Raw genomic sequence first — 21466 nt, forward strand, 5'->3', positions numbered from 1 at the left:
TCCTCCCTAGGATAGAATGCTAGGCCTTACTTATATACTCTGATTTGTCCTATAAGCAACGTTTAGGAACAAATTAGCAATATGTAGGTCACACGGACCAGCTATAGATAGGAAAAGTGTTCAATACCTCAGTCTCCATGCTAGAGGTAAAGCCGTAATCGGCAATCTCAGAGGAACAATGCAAAAGAATTGCTGAGATAGTTGTGGGATTCTGTTGTGTGTGAATAATGTTTTGACCAATGCATAGGCGTGGGTGCTTACATTTATTTAAAACTCATTTGTCGCGTCATTTGTGTTTTTTATGATAGCTGAATACTACTATTCTTTCTATATATGATCATTGAGTTGTTGGCTAGCCTTCTTGAACGTTTACGAAGGTGAGGGCGAGTCTCAATAGATTGTGTGTTACAAAGGTGAGGGCAAGTCTTAATAAATTGTGCATGTGTGACAGAAGTTTTATTTAGTTGCATGCGAGTCTCTACAGAATGTCATTGGGCCATGGATGGAAGTGGTGAGCGGTCTTATTTGGGCCATGGTCGAGTTCTTGGTGAACCGACTAAGTAGAAAACACAGGAAAACATGATGATTTCAAGAGAATAGATGCTTGTGTTATGCACAAAGACCTCGGTAGCAAAATGTTAAAATAAGTGATATACATTGACTTCATCACTGTTTTTATACAGCTGATATATCAACAAACTACAAACCTTTGCCTTTTCTGATAATTGATTAGCCTGGATGATATCTGGAAGGCAAAAACATAAGAGACCTTGGCATTTCCAAGGGGTCAGGGCTAATTAGGATTTTTAGAATCATTTTTCAGTGCCACTTCTAGCTTGCATGCCTCAAACATAGAGTGCTTAATTGGTAGCTCACACTCACGCAGAAGCTTTACCAATATATGGAAAATAGACAATTTGCATGAGACTTAGCCAAGTACATATAACAATAGTGGAAAGAGATTCCTAACTGATATTATACTTGTGTATTCCCTAAAGATTGTTTCCTGTGAAGCCAATAATCTCAGCGTTGTTAGTATTTTAGTACTTCCACCCAGGGCAAGAACCAATGGTAAATTTATAAATCTTCCTCGCAATCAAATGTAAATATTACTACCATGACCGAAAAAATATATAACTATACTGAGAAGAGCTCCTTTGTAGGACATAGGATGACAAAACAACTAAATAAAATATACAAATGCGCCTGAGTGTGTTTTCTTCCAAGCATCAATGACCCATGCCCATGCTTATGTAGTACCAATACGTAAATGACTTCTACCAATTTGATCTTTCAGCTTCATGTAATTTAGAGAGCACAGTACAACAATGCAACAATGTTGGAGGCTCTCGATGCATCTGATAGGACATTATCCAGCTTATCAACATCAGGACCTGGCACAAAAGCAAGAAGGTTGCATCAAAACAGAGAACCAAAAATCCCTGAGATAGAGAACCAAACACAAAATGAGTTGGGAAACACTATCATTGAAAGATGGCAGAAAAATATACATCGAGACAAAGAACCAATAATATGCTATCTTCAATTTCAGAATAGGTATACTATAGGATGTTCTTTCCTCATCATGCAAATTCTATCTCCTTCTCATTTGTATTCTCTCTGAAGATCTCTCTAGATCAGATCTTCCAGTGACGATCTTTTATTTCCATATAGAGCAAACATATATCAGATTGCTACCATAAAAGAGTAATGTTCTACAGTAGCTTAACAGAAATTGGCCTAACAGCTTAGTTTAGGGACAATATATAGAGCAACAAAGAATCAGAGAAAAGCAACAATAAACTTATCATAAATCTGTTTCGCCAAGTTCATACCACACATTTCATGTTCATAAGATGAAGATATGTAGCCCGGATCACCTTCCACAAAATATATGCTAAGCCATTATTTGATTCCCTATTTTCCTTTTCTTTGCAAAACCTGCAATTAACAGTAAGCAAGGTTCAAAAGTAATAATACAATTAGCTAATATCAGCAGCCCCCATTGTAATGTACAGTAGGTAATTCATCTTAACAGAAAGTTAATGCCAACATTGAAATTTATTTGATGCATTCATGAAAGTTGTGAAACTGACTGTTAAACTGCAAATATTTGTGACCACTAAGCCTATAACACACAGCGCGTAGGAATGACAGGAAGAGATGCGGGCTAGGAACTAAAAGCAAATACGGCGATTCTCCCAATTCCACATCCAAGATACACTATGAAAAAACCAGTGCAAGAACACCGTCTAGTGTTTCATTATCAATCCCTATGTGAAAGGGGACAACATGGCAATCCAAAGAAAATCCAGGAGGTTTCAAGGTATTGTACTTTATCATTTTATCAGCAAGTTGTCTCACTCTTCGATATCCATTCTCGTATCTATAAGGAAACAATGTTTCAGCAATTATCACCCAAATATGGCTTATAACATGGTAAGTAAGTACAATGTACAAAAGGGTGTGTTGAAAAGGTCAATGATAATTAGTATGTAATCACTGTTAGTTGTCACCACAGATTTAAAGCACAATATGCTCGAACTGTTTTACTGTATCAATATGATTTTAAAATCATGTTTGCAGTTAAGAAGAGAAGATCAAGCTTCATTCAATAAAACACCAAATAAATGATGAAATATTGTCTCAATTATTCCAAAGCAGAATAGGAAAAAAGGAATAACTTAATAGTGAGAGGTAAAAGTACTCTGTTCAGATGGCAAGCTCCCATCTTCCAATCTGCAAAACATGCCGCGTCAAGATTAGCTGTAGCACAATTCTCTTGCAATGAAACAACCTTGTTTGGGCAGTCACTCAATTACTTAAAATAGCTATGCAGAAGTCATAAACACATACAAAATAATCACATTTACAGCGGCAGTCCACCAGATTCTGAAGATACAACTCAGATTTTTGTGCTCTATTATGTACAGTATAAGACTGAGATGAACAAATTTATATCAATCGACACAGATACAATTATAAGCTTAAGTCAAATCTACTTTCATGTGTTGCAATAAAATTCAGTTGGGACAGAGGATTTACGACTTGGGACAGTAGGCATAATTTGCAATATCTTGTGTTTTCAAGTTTCCAAGAGTGCCACTCTGTTGGTGCTGGATTGGTGACATAAGAGAATCAGGGAGGAGTACCCACAGGCTGCATATATGATGCTAACATTCTGTTTTCCTCTAATCAAAAGTATCTGATACTGCGCTTGAGCTTTACAATACTACTCTTGCTATCAATCAGTTGATTGAGAATGCATTGAGAATGCAGATGAGTGCATTCGTGAAAATGATGCCCTTTATGGCATCTATATCAGGACGTTCAAGCCGGAGGCAAAATTTTAATTTACTCCTTTCTTTTATTCTTAGTTTTTACATTTCACTATGGGCATGATATCAAGTGCATCTTCCTAATTTTGATTATTTTACTGCATGTTATAAAATTTCTTGCCACAGGTATGTCATGCAAAAATATTATTATCCCATCTTGCTTCCTCCCCCACCCAATACCCAATGGAAATTGAAACATGACTGTAGTTCATTGGTTTCTTCATTAACTTCTCTTTTTGAAGATGCTTTTGCACATTATATTGACAGTTTTAAGCATCATAGAAATAATCTGAAACTCAAGAGGGGCCTTTGTCAGAGGCATTTATGTAGAATTTCACTATTTCTATTTCTACATATTTATAAGCTGCACTCATGCGTACTAAAACAGAATGAGAAAGGCCAAACCAAGATACCAGCTCCTACTACGTTCTTCCTCCGCTTCGACGGTATTCAGCGCTCTACCCTGCCGACTTCAACGCTCACAGTCTAGTAGTTGTTCGGGTGGCGGCAGGGTAGCTTTCAGCAAGGTCTGTGTATTCCGCACTCTCGATAAATCATGTGGTTGCACTCTCAGTAGTCAGTAATATGATAACAGCCATGCAAGCAGTTTCCTTTGCGAAGCCAGAACATATTATTTTTGAGCACGCTTAAAATCGAAACATAGATAAAAGATGTTTTTTACTGAACAAAGTATTTGGCTCCACCTGTAAGAACAAATGGCTTGAAGGGTCTAGTTTCTTTTAGGACTGCAGCCTATAGTTTATTCTTTTCTGAATGTCTTGAGCATACAGGAACAATTACCAGGTTGAGCAAGATCTATTATAGAGAAAATAATCACGCGGTGATAATTACCATGCTGGAACCAATATATAATTACATAGAAAATACCACCCAACTGGGAAAACAAAGAGAAAACCATAATGTGCAAGTACAATGTAGAGACCATAGTCATGACAGTAGCATGGTCGCTGCACAAAAAGTTAATCGACAGCCTTATCACATAATACCTAGTATAAGCCCACTATCCAAGCTAATACGTGATAGCTCCCTCTCTCCAAACTCCATACAGTTACCAAGATGAATAGATTGCACAAAAGGTTACGGGGAAGAAGAAAATAAAGAGAATCCAAGTACCTGCATTTCACCAAATAGGAGTGTGCGTCCAAACAATCTTTCCTTTCATGGTCGCCTGACTTCTCCAATCCACCTGTATTCCCGTGATTCTTTTCCTCACTAAATCCATGTCCAAACTGTAAGAAATAGCAGGAAACCAGAAGAAAAACTCAATCATTTTAGCGAGCTGGAAAAAATACAACATCCAGCTATACAGATTCGAATCACATGAGTATGAAATAAAGAAAGAGCCTATACACCTCCCACTGCCCAGATCTGGAGTACATTAAAACTGACCCACTTTAGGAAATAGAAACTGAAGGTAGAAACGAATGGAGGAAGGAGCAGAAGGCTCAGCCGTGGACACCTGCTCTCCGTCCTAGCCATGGTCGGCAGCTGCTGCTGCTCGGCCGCGGCGTGCCTCCCCTCCTTCTGCCGCCCGAAGCTGGTAGAGTCGAGGACGCGCCGGCGGCTAGATGACGCCCCTGCCGTTAGTCGTGGAGTCGAGAACACACCGACAAAGATCTAGATCCCCGCGAGGTATTCTGTGGAGTCCTACGCTTGCTACCGCCGTTGGCTGAAAGAGGCAGAGAGAGGAGGTGAGGCGGGAGAGAGAAAGACCGCTGGCTGCCGCCGGACCCGCCGTTGAAAAGGGCATCTCAGTCCTCGCAGCATCCGCTTCTGCCTGAGGGGAAAAGGACACCGCCTCTCCACTCGAAACTGTGTGGCCGACCTCCCCGTCATCTTTTTTTAACTTGTCGTCCCTTCGTCGGAGGCAGAGGAACCTCCATACCAACAGCGGCGCCGCGAACCCATCTCCCTCCCAACCTCGCGCGGCAGCAAGCCATCACGGTCCCCGGCGGTTCATGTTGCCCACCACATCGTCGTCGTCTGGCGGCAGCAGGGCGGCTTCTAGGCCATGATCTCAGCTCAAGAGGAGGCGGTGGCACCGCTGGCCATCGAGCAGCCACTTAACAGATCACACCGCCCTCGGCCTCCACGCGCGGTTCTCCGGTGCGGCGGCCGCCCGGCTGCTGGTCGCCGACACGACACGGCGCCATGCCGGCCTCCGCCGCCGCGGAGCCTCGCCTCGGCCGCCGGCGCGCCGTCCTTGGCCTCCACGCGCAGTTCTCTGGTGTGGTGGCCGCCCGGCTGCTGGTCGCCGACACGACACGGCGCCATGCCGCGCCGCCGCGGAGCCTCGCCTCGGCCGCCGGCGCGTAGTCCTTGGCCTCTGCCCGCAGTTCTCCGGTGTGGCGGCAGCCCGGCTGCTGGTCGCCGACACGACACGGCACCATGCCGGCCTCGGCCGCCGTGGAGCCTCGCCTCGGCCGCCGACGCGTCATCCTCGGCCTGCATGCGTGGTTCTCCGGTGTGGCGGCCGCCCGTTGCACGGGTCCGTACGCGTTGCTGATGCCTCCGCCCCGTGGTGGAAGCACAGCACGGGGCCATCCACGAACAACCACCCCACCACCTGGACGCCCACCAGCAGCTACGTCAACGACCCAATCCACGAACCATCATAGAAAAATCCAAGCTGAAAAGAAGGAAGAAGATCTCACGGCAGAAAGAGGAAAGAAAGAACAGTAGAAGAATACTAAATCGAAGGAATATGAATAGAGGAGACCTCTGGAAGTGACCACGGCCCACCACCGCACCGCTTTGCCGCATGTTCTATGGACTCACGGGTGAACAGTGCCACAGTAACCAGAAAATATTAGAGACACCCGAAAGGAAGTAACGAATGAGTAACCAGATGAAAGTGGAATAAAAAACAGAAGCAAGACGTCCCCCACGTAAACACAGAACATTACGGATGCAAACCACCACCCGTGTCAGCAAATAACATAGTTAAAAAATAAACCCAAAAATTTGAGAAAAATCGAAACTGTTAAGGTTTAATATAGTAGTTATTAGGGTTGATCCTATTTGATCATCTAGGTTTGATTTAAGATGAGCACGTGGGATGCTAATTTAGTAGTGATATGGTTCCCATATTTTATGTGGATTTGAACAAGCATTGAGTTGCCAAATATGAATCTATGAATGATAGTGAAGTAACATGATCATATGATTGACCTAGGGTTTAGGTTTGGGAACAATTTTAGGGTTCACATGAAATAGTGGAGCTAGGGTTTCTAGTTGAATTATGGTTTTGGGTTTCACATACAATTATGAGGTTGGAATCTTTATTCAATATGAAATTAGGGTTTCCTAATTACCATATAGTTCTTAGATTAATAACTTCTTATAAAGTTGAAGTTATTAATAATCTTTGAAATAAAAATAATATTGGATTTGTCATTTTCTTATTTTTAAAGAATTAATAATTAAGACAATTATTAATTAGAGTTTTAAATCCTCCTAATAAGGATTTAATAAGTTAATAGTAAAGGAAAATTAATTTTATTGTTTTCCTTATTTACTTACTGGTTTTTATTTATTTTAGGAAGTTTTCCTAATTATTGAATTTTAACTGAATTTAGGATAAAAGAAATGGTTTATTTAATGAGTTTAAAATAATTAAATTTTTATTAAAAATAAAAATTCCACATTATATTTTTTTTTTGGATAGATTTTATTTTTAGGAACATTTTGATATCTCATTTGTATTTTTCTGAGCTAATGTTAATTTTATAAATATCTGCAAAGTTTCAGCAATTTTCTACAATTTTTAAAATACACGGATAAAACTTTTGGTACCGTGGCAGACCCTAGCTACTGCCACTGATTGGTGGGGCTATGGACAGGTTAGATGCCACACAAGCATTGACCAGGTCAAAGTCTACTGTGGGGTCACTCGCCACGTCACCCCGCCGGTCAACCACCGTCGGCCGGGTCAGCGGACGACGGCGACGATGATTTAGACCACGGGAGGATGGTCTGGTGGTTCCTTTCGACGCGTCTTGGCGAGCTGAGCATGATGGTGGTCTCGCCGCCAAGAAATGGTCACCGGAGAGACTCCGGCGAACCTTACTGCGGCGGCGCTCGCCGGCCAAGTTGCTAGATTGAGCTACAATCTATTATATATTAAAAGTAAATTACAGGCTCACCAGAAAAAAGAAAATACTCTAGAAAATCCCACAATAATCAGAAACATATGACCGTTAATTTAGTTAAATCATGGATGACAGCCAATGGATCTTAGAGAAAAAAAAGGTTGAACAAAATTACCCAGCAATGCCCCGTGTTATGTTTTCTGTGCTCCTTAGATAGGGTTACGTACTCCTCCATCAAAAGAAAACAAAACTACCCTAAGGGCTCTGATAGCATCCTCACGCACGCCGCCGGCATACCTTTGTAGCTACGGCCGGCCGATCTCCTCCAAGTGCATGACACAGAGGCAGCCTGCCTCCTCTAATTGCATGTCGATCCATCAGCGCTTAAAGTTACTATTTTTCTTGCTGATGCATTACAAGACCATGAGTGCCCACGCTGCTTACCATATCTGCAAGATTGGTCGGACGCTTGGGACAACACAGAAGTAAGAACAATCGACCTCCATGGTTTCCACGTGAAGTTTCAGTTTCTGGGAGAAGCCATCTTTTTATTTGATGGTTTGCTTGGTGCAGCTACATGAAGATCAATTTGTTTTGTTTTGTTTGAAAGGAAAGATCAATTAGTGTCAATGTTGACACGCTGGAGGTGAAGGTGAGGGAGGGGCTATACATCAACAATATTAGATATGTTGTGGGCATTATACTACAGAAGAAGAAGGAAGTCTGGAGAGTTCTACATGCATCGACGCCTCATCTGCTTGTGGATGGCTCGCTGGTGCCTATGAAGATTGCAAAATTGCAATCCTCTTCAGGTCTAGCACAGTAGCAAGGACGTCCTCGCCTCAGCTATCACCACAGGTAAGGCCGCCCCCTCCTCGATCCACACCTTCTCTAAGATCCAGACGGCTCAGAACATGTGGCGAGGGCTGGGTCCAATGATAATAAGGGCGTTGCTACACCATATCCTCGATCTGATCCCGTATCTAAGATAACGTTTGGCTGCTCCTTGGTTTCACATGCACACATGATCAAATTATATTTGGGATTTTTTGCCCCGTAGATTTTGATTGTGCTGTCTGTAGATGGGTTCTAATTTCCAAATCAATTAAGATATCTCCACAGAAGTGAACGAAGAGATCAAAACAGCCTGAGGATAATCTATCTACTAGGTGAGCATCTATGAGTCTATGACCTCTAATCACCATATTTGTTTTGGCAAATTTACTGAGTTATGAATGTATATGTAATCTTCTAAAAGCTTCCTTGACGCTACTAGCATGTGCTTTTAGATTTTATAAAGGCACACAAGGATCCCATTTTATCAATTAAGTACAGCGAAAAGAATCACTACACATGTTCAGTAAGTTATGATCCTTTGAGTTATTTTTTATCAGGCATTAGTAATCAGATAAGTACTAAATTAATGGGAATAGTAATCCAGAAGAGTGTTGATCCAGCGCTGCAAACAATGCATCAGTATGGCATTTGCTATCAAATACAAGTCTATATGAGTGTTAGTTCATTTTATAATATAAATTTGGGGAAAGTCATAACCTATCTACCATGTACTTTTTTATCAGTTAGACATGAATGGTCTGAATTTGAATGAACCGGATGCTTATTTGTGGTAGAGATATAAACACTACTGAGTTAGCAACATGTATTTATTAATATTGCACATGTTTCATTCAAAATATACAATACTATATTGCTAATTAACTACCAAGCCATTATACACACCCACGATGTTAAATACCCCTTCGTTGGATCTGCACCGATTCCTTACCAGTGTTCTGATCCAGGGTTCAGGGATATTGAGGTTCATAGGATCACTAGATGCGGGCTATCAGATGTTAATTGTTTATCAGTCACTATCGATATTCATTACATATTATTCAGGTGTCGAGGCTACAGATTATTCAGAAAAGGCGAACCCTATCGATATTCATTACATATCCTAACTGCTGGTACCATTAAAAAACTTATTGTTTTTGTTGCCATTGGCACACCAGGATGAGGCAGACATGCATATGAGGACTACCAAAAGCTATATACGGACTCCTCATTCAAAATTTTGAAGATTCAGTTATTTTTCTTCTCATATACTATTTGTTCCATTCCTTCAGATTACCTGTTGAGAGAAACAAAAAGTAAGGCATTAGAACTTTGCCTTAAGTGAGACAGACCTTCAGAGGTTGTGGATTTCCATTGGTACACCAGGATGAGGCAGAGATGCATACGAGGACTACCAAAAGGTATATACGGAGACTTCATTCTAAATTGTGAATATCCAGTTATTTTTCTTCTCATATACTATTTGTTCTATGTCCTTATGTTGAGAGAAACAAAAAGTAAGGCATTAGAACTTTGCCTTAAGTGAGATAGACCTTCAGAGGTTGTGCATGGAGCTAGAACAAACGCATTGACTTGGGAGGAAGAAAAATGATGAAATTAAATTAAGAAAAGATGAAGGTAGAGTGTTCAACTTTCCTGCCTCGGGGTATTAGATGTAAGTTTTACTCATGCTTGAGTTGAGTGTTTCTTGAGAAGTACATAGAGAAAGCACACTACTCACACACACCTCAAAAACACCTCAGCATGTGCGAGTTACACAAGCTAGAAAGAGATTGGAGGCCTCTTAATCCTTCTGAACATGGGCGCGTGCTGTCCCACTGAACGGGCAGAAATTTGTGTTTGTCTCCCTTCTGTGACCAAATTCAGGGGTATTCCATGAGACATCGGAAATCCAGTCCACCAGGTATTGAACTCCGGTCAGATTACACAAATAATTTATAGAAGTGATATATTGAAACTCTGTCTATGTTCATATATGGAAATAATAAGTTCCGAAGTGATATTGTTTTTTTAATGTCGTTTTCTTTAACTTTGAGTTGCAGGGTCCAAAAGATGCTCTTATTTATCCACATTTACAAAAGATCAATGTAGATGGTAGTGGTTATTCCTCTCTTGAGCATCCTATAATTTATTTTTGATACATGTTTATTTTCTTTTTAAAGGGAAGGCCCATGGCCCTGCTTTATAAATAAAGCACACGAAGCAACAACAGTAGCGATACAAACTCACACCCAAACAGCTAGTCTGATGCCTTAGACAAAGCAAATCCAAATCCACAAGTACCCATACTGAAAACGAAAGAAAGGCTACAAAGCGCTACAGCGCCACGCGGTGGAGGGGTGCAAGATGCGGGCGCAGGTGCTGATCATCCTCCGTCGTTGTCGCGAAGCCGTCGCTGAAGCCTCCTAACCTCGTCCAGTGCCGCGTCCAGGAGCGGTAAGTCCCTCGGTCTGACCAGAACCCTCCAAGTCTGCATATAGATAGACATTTTGAAGATAGCATCAGACGGGTTGTTGATCAAGGATCCCTCTATAGCTAGCTTATTGCGGATGTTCCAGAGGGCCCAGGATTGGGCCGCAAAGGTGTACCAAGCTATTCTACGGAGACGACCCGTAAGGCCATTGACAATGGCAATGAAATCCGCGACCCCTGTCGGGTTCCAAGAGCAGTGCAGAAGTTCCCTAATTCCTGCCCACATGAATCTCGCTAGATGGCATTCAAAGAAAATGTGATCGCAAGTCTCCCAGCCACCGCAAAGGGCACAGCTTCCATCAGAGGGCCCCCGCCTCTTAACCAGCTGGTCCCCAGCTGGCAGCCTACCCCTAATCAGCTGCCAGAGAAAGACCCGTATCTTAGGCGGAACCTTGGTGCGCCAAACCTCCTTGAAGTGGGTTATGGCCCCGCCCTGGGATAGTTTACAGTACATAGAGTTAGTGGAGTATTCCCCGGAAGGATCCAGCGACCAGCGGACCTCATCCTCGCCCGAAAGGATGGGAGTGAGGTCGAAGATCCTACAGAGGTTGTCCCATTCCACCATCTCCGCAAGACCGAAGGAGCGTCTAAACCGGATGTGCCAACCTTCATTGTCACGCACCCCTTCAACAGTGGCAAAGTGGTTATCGCAACAAGCAAAGAGGCGGGGGAAGGTCAGACGCAAGGGCCCCATGCCCGTCCACCAGTCAAGCCAAAAGTAGGTACGTTTCCCATTCCGTACCTTGTGCTTGGCTCCCATTTTGAAATACCATTTGATCTTCTGAATGGCATTCCAGAACTGTGAGCCCTTAGTCGGCACAGCTGGAGAAAACAAGTCATGATCTCCCAGATACTTGGCCCTTAGCAGGTCAGCCCACAGCCCCTCGATGTTCTGATAGATCTTCCAGATCCATTTGAGCATAAGCGCGATATTCATAAATTTAGTGTTAAGGATTCCCAATCCTCCGAACGCCTTTGGCTTGCACACCGTGGCCCAATTCACCATATGGTACTTGCGCTTGGGACCCGCCCCCTCCCAAAAGAAGCGGGATCGGTGTCGGTTCATGGTCCCATGAGTTGCGTCGTGCAGCAGGTATAGCCCCATAGCAAACAACGGCAAGCTGGAGAGGCAGGAGTTGGTTAGCTCGAGTCTCCCCGCAGAGGTGAGAAAAAGCCCTTGCCAAGGCTCGACCCTGTGACCAACCTTGTCAGTGAGGAAATTCCAGTCCGCCACAGAAAGGGATTTGTCACTAACGGGTAGGCCAAGGTATTTGAATGGCAAGCTCCCTAGCTTGCAGTTCAGGGCATCCGCAAACTTCTGGCGTTCCTGGTCAGTGACCCCTGTCACGACCACCTCGCTCTTAGTGAAGTTGATCTTTAGTCCTGACATGTTCTCAAAGCAGAGTAGCAGGAACTTAAGGTTAGCCACACCAACGTCCGAAGGTTCAAGAAGGATCAGAGTATCATCGGCGTACTGAAGGTGGGTGACACCACCAGGAATCAGGTGTGACACGACCCCCTGGAGGTGTCCTGATTCGAAAGCTCTGGCAATAATGGCAGCTAGGGAGTCCACCATAAAGTCGAAGAGAATCGGGGAAAGAGGGTCCCCCTGACGCACTCCCCGTGCATTCCGGAAGTATTCCCCAATGACACCGTTGACATTGACTGCAGTTTGTCCTCCCGAGACCAACTGAAGTAGGCGGTGTACAATCATCGGAGAAAAACCCTTACAGAGGAGCACCTCCCTCAGGAAGCTCCAACTCACACGATCGAAGGCTTTCTCAAAATCTAGTTTGAGGAGGAGCCCCCGCAGTTTCTTAACCCTAAGTTCATGAGCGATCTCATGAAGAGCCAGCACTCCCTCGTGCAGGCTCCGACCCTTGATGAAAGCCGTCTGACTACGGTCAATGGTTCTAGAAGCAATAGGAGCAAGACGGGTAGCAAAAGCTTTAGCGAAGAATTTAAAAATAACATTGATAAGGGCGATAGGCCTAAACTGTTTGATGTTGTCAGCGCCGTGGGATTTAGGGATGAGGGAGATAACTCCATAGTTGAGGCGCGCGACGTCAATCCTCCCTAGGACAAAGTCATTGAGCATCTGAAGGATAGGCGCTTTAAGAGTTCCCCAGAACCTCTTGAAGAAGAGCACAGGGAGGCCATCCGGGCCTGGGGCTGAATCGGGCTTCATACCAGCCAGGACCTCATCCAGCTCCTCCGCCGTGAAGGTGAGCTCAAGAGCCCTGTTCTCTTCCTCGCCAATCCTCTGGGTGACCGGCCAAAGGTTAGGTGCCAGGGAGAAGACCCTCTCCTCCCCTACCGTGCCCATCAGACCATGGTAGAACTGATAGACATGCCCCATCATGTCTTCCTGGGAAGTGAGTTCCCCCTCCTCCGTGATGAGTCTGGGGATCATACACTTCCGCCGCCTCCCATTGGCAAAGGCGTGGAAGTAGGCAGTGCAGGCATCCCCTTTAAGGGTCCACTGAAGTCTACTCCGTTGGCGCCAGTACTCCTCCTCCAGCCCGTCCAGGTTGACGACTTGGTCCTCGAGAAAGTATCGAAGAGCCCAGCCATCATCATCGAGCCCACTCGAGTCCGCCGTCATATCCAGCTCTTGGATCTGAGAAATGAGGTCATCCCTCGCCTGACGGCGCAGCTTGCCTAGATTCGCACCCCATCCCCGGAGATGCTGTCTAAGGAATCTAGCAATGCATTGCCAGAGGTCGACGCTGCAGCGATGCGGCCCCATCGCATGGATGCAGTGGTCAATCTTCCCTTTGACCATCTCGTCGAACCCCGCCACCCTTAGCCACCACGATTGGAAAATAAACCTGGAAGGTCTCCTGACCCCCTGCTCCCCATCATCGAAGAGGAGGGGGTTGTGGTCGGAGCCCACCCTCGTGACAGCCAAGAGGGAGCAGAGCGGGAAGACCTGTTCCCACGCCGGGGAGATGAACACCCTATCCAGAACAGATCGAACCGGGGAGAGCTGTCTGTTGGTCCAAGTAAACCTGGCACCCGTCCTATTAATCTCTCGCAGGGCAAGGCTCGCGATTACGTCATTGAACTGGCGGACCCTAGGCCAATTAATGTTGTCATTGCTCTTATCATGAGCACCCCGAATGAGGTTGAAGTCGCCCCCAATGATGAGTGGGTAGTGGCAAGCTTCCACCTCCGACACCAGCTCATCCAGGAACTCCCTAGTCCTGGAGTGGTCCGCTGGGCCGTAGACAAGGATACAAGTCCAGATAAGTCTCTTGCAGCGATGGAAAATGTCAGCGCTGATGAAGAAACTACCTTTCCTCCAGGCCCCTACCTCGAAGCACTCATCCCGGAACCCTAGGAGCATCCCCCCTGAGTGGCCATTGGCCGGCACCCAATTCCAATTGAATTGGCCGCCCTGCTCAAGACTCCGAAGCTCGGTCGCAGAGAAGTCCTGCCTAATCGTCTCTTGGAGACCAAGAATATCAATTCTCTCTTGTTGCAAATAGTCACGTAATTGGGTGCGACGCCCTCGTCCCCCAAACCCACGCAAGTTATAGAAGAGGGCCCTCATTTGGACGAGCGCCTCTTATACTGTCTCGTGGAGACAGCGCGGACAGAGGCCTTAACACATTTCCGCAAAGGACGAGACCGCGTCACGCCCGACGGGCCCTCGGCCGCAGCAGGCCGCGCCTTGGCACAGGTGGCCGGCGTGCTCGCCGTGGAGGCCCCTGCCTCCAGCGGTCCAGACATGTTTATTTTCTCAACCGCGTGACAACTGTAATGAAATCTTGAAGTAAGAAAAGTGTCATACTAAAGAAAATCGTGAATTGTTTTACCTCGGAACCAATGTAGGGATACTCATTTGTTACGGGCATGCAGCTTCGCATTTTATCAAGTTGAAGGGTAATTGTTTGATCCAATAACAAATAAAATGTCAGTCAATAGTTGTACCCAATGCATTGTGATCATTTTACTTATCCAATCCATGATTCTTACTGTCAACTTGCTATGATGCGTTTTAAATTGTAACAAAATAACTTGCGAGACTTTTTGGAAGTGGTTTATGAATGCTGATGTTGACACAATGAGACTGAAACCAAGAGCGTGAATTCTAGATTATTGCCAAAATGGGATCCAGACTGGTGCATCTGTTTCAATGGCTGAAAGTCATAGACGAGGACGTAAAGGTCCTCAAGGTGAGTGCCCTGGAGGTACAAAACAAGATTTTATCGATGAATTGTTCACCCGAAAATAGTATGACATCCATACATCTAGCTTGAGGTTAATTTCTCATGTTTATGCATGTTGCTATGTCTGAATGTCGTAAACAGGCAACATATGTTTACCTTAAGTAATTTGTGATTTTTCTGTTGGCATCCATTGTTCTTAATTACCTGCCAATTTTTCTACCACTTTGATAAGTATGTTCTTTCAAAGTGCTTTATTAAAAATACAAAACGTTCACCAGTAATGTTTCTCTATTTGTTTGTATCATATCAGTACAATCTATTAAGTGCATATCTTAAGCTCAACACAAGCGTTGTGTAAACAATGAAAAAAAAATTATATATTAAATAATCTGAGTATGCGTTGGGAGCTTATAGACCACTTCACTATTCAAGAGATGGACCTGAGCTCCTCGATCAGAAGAGGAGTCGTCGGGAAGGAAGTTAGTTTACTCAGCGACCAGTTTTCAGAAAGTTCAAGCCAAAAAATAAACTTTGGACCGGGAAGGCGATCCGCCAGGTAAACAGACCATAACCCAAACCAAGGTTTGAGTTGACCAAGCAGTCATATTTTTATATGAGCTCCATAATTTTAAAATTCTTTGGTGATTTATATTTACAAATTTAAAAGGAACAACCATACCTTTTGGTATTCTAGCTCCCATTGCATATCCAAATTTAAATATATTTACTATCAATATATTTATTTGCATTGATAAATGATATTTTAGACTTTTCTTGTATGTATGTTCTTCAACATTCAACTTGAAATATTCTTGAATTCTTTGAGAAACAGACCAACGAGGCAATGACTACTTCGATGCTCAAACTTAAGCGGTAGTACATACTAATCTAACATCAAGTTAAACATGAACATGAAACTACCATATGAACTTTAAAGTCATTAGTTCATAATCATGCACAACCAACCAAACGGCATGAGATGAAACAATCATGTGATCAACTCATGATTTGAACTTATGCATATTATATGGTAGTACTTAAACAAGACAACTCATGTCACATTCAATGTTCTTAACTTTATACGCTTGCAAATAGTAGAACGATGTAGAGCGTAAAAGAAACACATGCGATCCCAATAAATTGTCATTCTATACCGCTATTAATAGTCACTTATTCACACAATGTCTCCTAATAAATAGTATTGCATCCTTATGAGATATAATTATATTATGAGAAAATTATGCTATTATTTATTTTTCTTCACGAAGCAATACAATGCACACTATTGATCACTAACCTATAAATTCATAAACTTTGGGCAAAAAATGCACGTGAACTAATTCAAAACACCAAAAAAACGTATAAAAATATTCATTATCATGAAATTTAGAACCATACACATCTCTTTCATTTAAACAGTCTTACGCATGTATATGGTCTTAGATAAATTTAAGAATTGCATCTAATCAACCTATCAAAAATATTGTATGGTTATTACATACAAAAATATATTAAAATAAACTGAATAAAATTTTAAAGTTCAACATGCCATTGATTTAGTTTAATGATGAATTTTTATTAGGTTGCCTAACATTGTTTCACTTAATTTATCTTCTAAGAAATTTTAATAGACTATCAAGGTGTCGCCCGCGCATGTGCGCGGGCCACTGTGCTAGTTGATTAAATGACAAGATAAAAGATGCTACGGATGCGCAATCTTACCAGGGTGGCGTTGGTGTGGTCGCTGAAGGCAGGGTTGGTCGGAGATGAGCTCACGGACATGATTTCCGGTGAACACCGGAGAAAGGGAACGCTCGAATTCGCCCGATTGAGCGCGCCATTTCTCGATTCCTTCTACCAGAATGATCCCCACGCTCGTGCGCTTCTCACGGACTACCTCTCGGTTCCTGGGGTGGCCTCCTCCGACGGGTTGTTCTTCACACCGGCGAGGCAGTACGGAGGCTTGGGAAGAAATAGGAAGCGATAGAGAGAACGAGAGTGATATGGAGATGACGGCAAAGATTAGGGGCGTCTCGGTGCTCCTCTCCATGCTATTTGTAGGACGAGGCAAGCTCGGCAGCTCGGTCACGGCGCAGATGCGTCGATGATGGCGAGCTTGATCCAGCGCGAATTTTGACGCTACGAGGATAAGGATGGATGCTTTGATCTTGCAGAGCACTCCAAGGTGGCCACGCGAGCTCAACGTGGTTCGAAGCGGTGGCGCGGGACGTGGCCGAGTTCCTCCTGTGCGTTGTCGACATTGGGGAAGAAGAGGGGCTCGTTTTTCTTCCTCGACGAATCGGTACGAGGGTTTGGGTAGGCTTTACTCTTGGGCTGGGCTTCGTTGGTGGGCTGCTGCTGGGCTGTGCCACGGGCTGCACGGCCAGGCAAGATTTGGTAAGTTTCTTTCTCTCCTTTTCTTTTATTTGTTTTCTTTTTCTGTTTTAAATTTCTATTTTGAATTCTGTTATAATTCAAATCTGTTTTGCAGGATTTTAAATGTGTAGATCCTTTTGAAGTTTATAAAGATACTAATATAACTTCATATAATGTCTTAAAGAATATTTTATATGTGTAATGACACCCTTGTTTATTAAATGTTACTAGGGATTGGAAATGGGCATCTATATTGTCATAATTTTCAATATCAATTTAGGGCAGTTTAACTATTTTTCGATAGGCCCTTCTAAGTACCTATTGATAGTTAAGTTTTTGTTTATCTTGCAAAGAACAATTTACAAGGCTTAGCTCATTATTTCGTTTCTTGTTCAAGAATATGATCTCATGACATTATTTCATGTGCTCATGGTTGTTATGGATTTGGATAATTGTTTAAGGCAATTTTAAAGTATTATTGTCATCTTCCAAACCCTTAGTTTATTATGGTTAAGGTGGATTGTATTCCTCTAGTGAGACTTCTATTTATTTGGAAACACTATTTAGTTGCACCTACATAGGCATGGCATGAAAGATAGGTTATGTTGCTATCTTGATTCATGTCAAGTTTGGGATAAATAATCCCCTTGCTCATTTTTGAGCTTGGACATGGTTTTAGGATTATACTTGTGATTAACAAGTACTTCACAATTCAGTTGAAAATATGGGTATAGGTTCTGTATGTAATTTAACACCAATTACTTTATCTAGGGTTGCTCTTCCTCACCACTCAGAGGATAGTTCAATCCAAGATCATTTAGATTGATATAGGGCTGAACTATACACAGGGTTGTTACTATTCAGTTGTTTCTCTTATTAACATATTGAAAATAATTTAGGGTTGCTAGTAGTCTCCCTATGATTTTATGTGATGGATGATAGGTGCTTATCATACAAAGGTTTAATTTGTACTAAATACCTTCTACCTCAAGTTCATAGGGTTTATGATCATTATCCAATTTGTAATAATCAAAGGTTTGGCTTCCTAAAGTATCTCTCATAAACTAGGTTTCTCACTTCTAAGATCAAATATTGACTTGATCATCTAGGGTATAGTACTTCTATTATACTTTCTATGATGGGACTACTATGGTTGCCTCAATAATTTATATCCCAGGAGAATACCTGAGATATTCTGTTAGGGTTCTACTTAAACAATGATGATATAATTATCTGGTATATGGATAGTTCTCTCCCTTAAATTCAAGTGTTGCCTCAACTAACTTGAGTGTAGCACCATAGCTTGAGCTCTCTTTCATAGGAATAGTTATTCTAGGTTTTATGGTGTACTCACAATATCTCAATAGGTATCAAGTCTAAAACTCCACTTGGCTATCTTGGTTGAAGTAATCTCCTCCTTACTTTATCAATTCATGGATATGGTATTATTCCATGTGATATTAGGTTATCTCACCACTCCAAGGGAAATGGTTTACAACCTAATACTTTAGTTCAAAGGTTGTCCTTTATTCTTAAATAAGTAAAGCTTGGATTAGTATGAATGGTCTCTCTCATTTGAGGAGGACTTGAATATTATCCCAAGGTTATGTTCTTAAGATGATGTTTTGATTACATGGATGTATATCCAAGGTTTAGCTCAAGGTTTGTCATTGCTTCTCTAATAAATAATATAGAACTCTCACCTCTCTAGGTTTGATGTATAATAATCTGAAATAGAGAAGAATATATAATTCTGGAGTTGATCTCCTTGTCATGTTTTCAAGAATTAAGTGGAATGAATACCATGAGGTTCATGGTAGGAAAATGGATTAGTTTAAGACAGGGAAAAGATAAGTCTAGAATAGTTTCTCCATTTTATTGTTACTTGATTTGTAATTGAATAGATGTTCATATATTATGGCAAGTATTACCATATTATGATCTTTTATGAGATCAATCAATTGATCATTGATTAGAGTGTTATTATGTTAGTTTTAATTCCATTTGATCTAACCCCTTAGATCAAATTATCTCTACCCAAAACAAAGGTTTTAGCAAAGGTCACGTTGAGGTTTATAACGCTTGACTTGATGAGCTACTTCATTTCCACCAAGGTCAAGTGAAACTTCAGTTACTGTGATTGTTTTACTTTAAAGCGTGAAAATTCCCCGGATTTTCTATGCATGAATGCAATGCACACATCGGTTTCCTCTATTTTTGTAACCCCAAATCCTGGGATATTACACTGCGTTAATAGGTTAGTCCGAGAAAATGGTAAAAAGTGTGGAAAAGTGCACATAAAACATATAAAATTTGTAACAAAACAAGCATGGAGCATCAAAAATTATAGATACGTTTGTGACGTATCAACATCCCCAAGCTTAACTCCTGCTCGTCCTCGAGTAGGTAAGTGATAACAAACAAATAATTTTTGAGATGACATGATGTCACACTACTTTGATCAATCTAACTGTAAAAACAAACATAGCTGGAATCATAGAATCCTAACATAAGCATGATAGATACAATCAAACAATGAAACTTAACAACCATGCTAAAACATGAATAGTAATCAAACAAAAGAAAATGTATAACGTGCATGGAAAGCAAAGTGATTGTCAGAGCATAGCATAGATACATAATAAAGTGGTACTCAGCTTGTCCCATAAGTGGAAGCAAAACATAAATGCTTGGACACCTTTAAAAGATTATAAGGATGACTAGAAACAAAAAGTTTGAACAAGCAATACCATAATTATGAATCAATCAATAAAATCTTGGGACCATGCACATAAAACTAAGAATGACAACTATGCTCTCATAAGTGGTGCATAAACTAGAAGGTGGAGACTCAATACGTCTAGATTTTGGTCGTCCTCGTGCTACTCCCGTCCCGCACGCACCAATGGGCCGCGGCAAACATGGGCCATGCTCCACCGCACGCACGCCAAGGATTCCCGTCCTCACCCCCCACCCCCGCCTCCCCCAAGGCTCCTCGCCCTCGCCGCTGTTGTTCCCCATCTTCTGTAAACCCCGCGACACGGCGCCGTCGACGCCCCAGAGCGCATCCTCCTCAAGTGGATCGATGGGCGCCGCGCGGTGTCTCCTCTTGCCGATTCGTCCTCTGTGGATTCCGCATCATTAGCGGTCGCTTGATGGCCTCCAAGATGACGCTCTGCCTGAGTGCCCCCACCCCAGCCGCCGGCCGCTACATCTCGAGGTCCACCCCACCCTCTATCTCGCCCGCCGCCCCATCTCGCACGTTGGTATTCGAGCAGCAGCGGACTGGGCGGGGTTCAACCCCGACGGTGGAGGGAAGGGGCCATTGGCGGAGGAGGTGGGGCAGAGATAGGCCACCGAGAGCACCTTCCTCTTTCCGTGGCTGGGCCTCAGCGCCATCATCCTTGTCCAGGGCCTCGCGCTTGCTGCCTCTGGTAATTAACATAGAGACTTTGTTCGAGACCTCCGGATATACCCTCAAGTGTTTGACAACTTGCTAACCAGTCTATTTGTATACAAGCAAGCCCACAGATGATCTCAAGTCACGTTTTAATGGGAGCTATTGACCTTTTTCACATAGATATCAAAGGATATCTTGGGAACCAAGCACCTTCAGGTTTGTTTGTATAATTGTTTTATCGGTTGATCTATGATACATAACTAAGCTGTTATGAGCGATACCAAATCGCTTCCCTCCATCGCAGACTCGTCGCGGGTATGTAGAGATCCGGAAACCTACGGTCTGGTCAGACTATTAATAGAGTATTATGAGCTATGTTAATCTTCAAGAATGTCATTTGTACCTTATTTAACTTGTCTCCAAAAAAAAATTTGTACTGTACAGCCCATGATGGCACCGTTGGAAAGCTTTGCTCAGAGTGTAGGATCAACAACAGCAATAACACTTGAACATGATGCTGAGAGCAGTTTAAAGGTACATCTTCTGTTAACTTTTTTAATTGGATCTCAGTTTACCATATCACTTCATCTATCCCATGTCTATAATTTTAATAGGGCGTGACCTGGTCCGGGACACCTGATTGTGATAGTTACATGACACCAAAGAAATCCAATAGCCTCCCATTTTGTGGAAGTACTGTGTAATGCTCAATCTGGCTCCATCATTATATATACTTAT

At 42.8% G+C, this 21466-nt stretch overlaps 1 long non-coding RNA gene across 1 annotated transcript; it reads right to left on the minus strand.

Annotated features, from left to right (window-relative positions):
• Positions 1-1038: 1038 nt before the first annotated feature.
• Positions 1039-2984, minus strand: LOC127334435 (uncharacterized). The gene is made up of 2 exons (XR_007872155.1): positions 1836-2984; positions 1039-1394 (listed from the first exon to the last, which is right to left on the minus strand). It is a non-coding gene; the product is annotated as an uncharacterized lncRNA (long non-coding RNA).
• Between the last annotated feature and the right edge of the window lie 18482 nt (positions 2985-21466).

Source organism: Lolium perenne, chromosome 6, assembly GCF_019359855.2.
Source record: "Lolium perenne isolate Kyuss_39 chromosome 6, Kyuss_2.0, whole genome shotgun sequence".
Classification (NCBI taxonomy): Eukaryota; Viridiplantae; Streptophyta; class Magnoliopsida; order Poales; family Poaceae; genus Lolium; species Lolium perenne.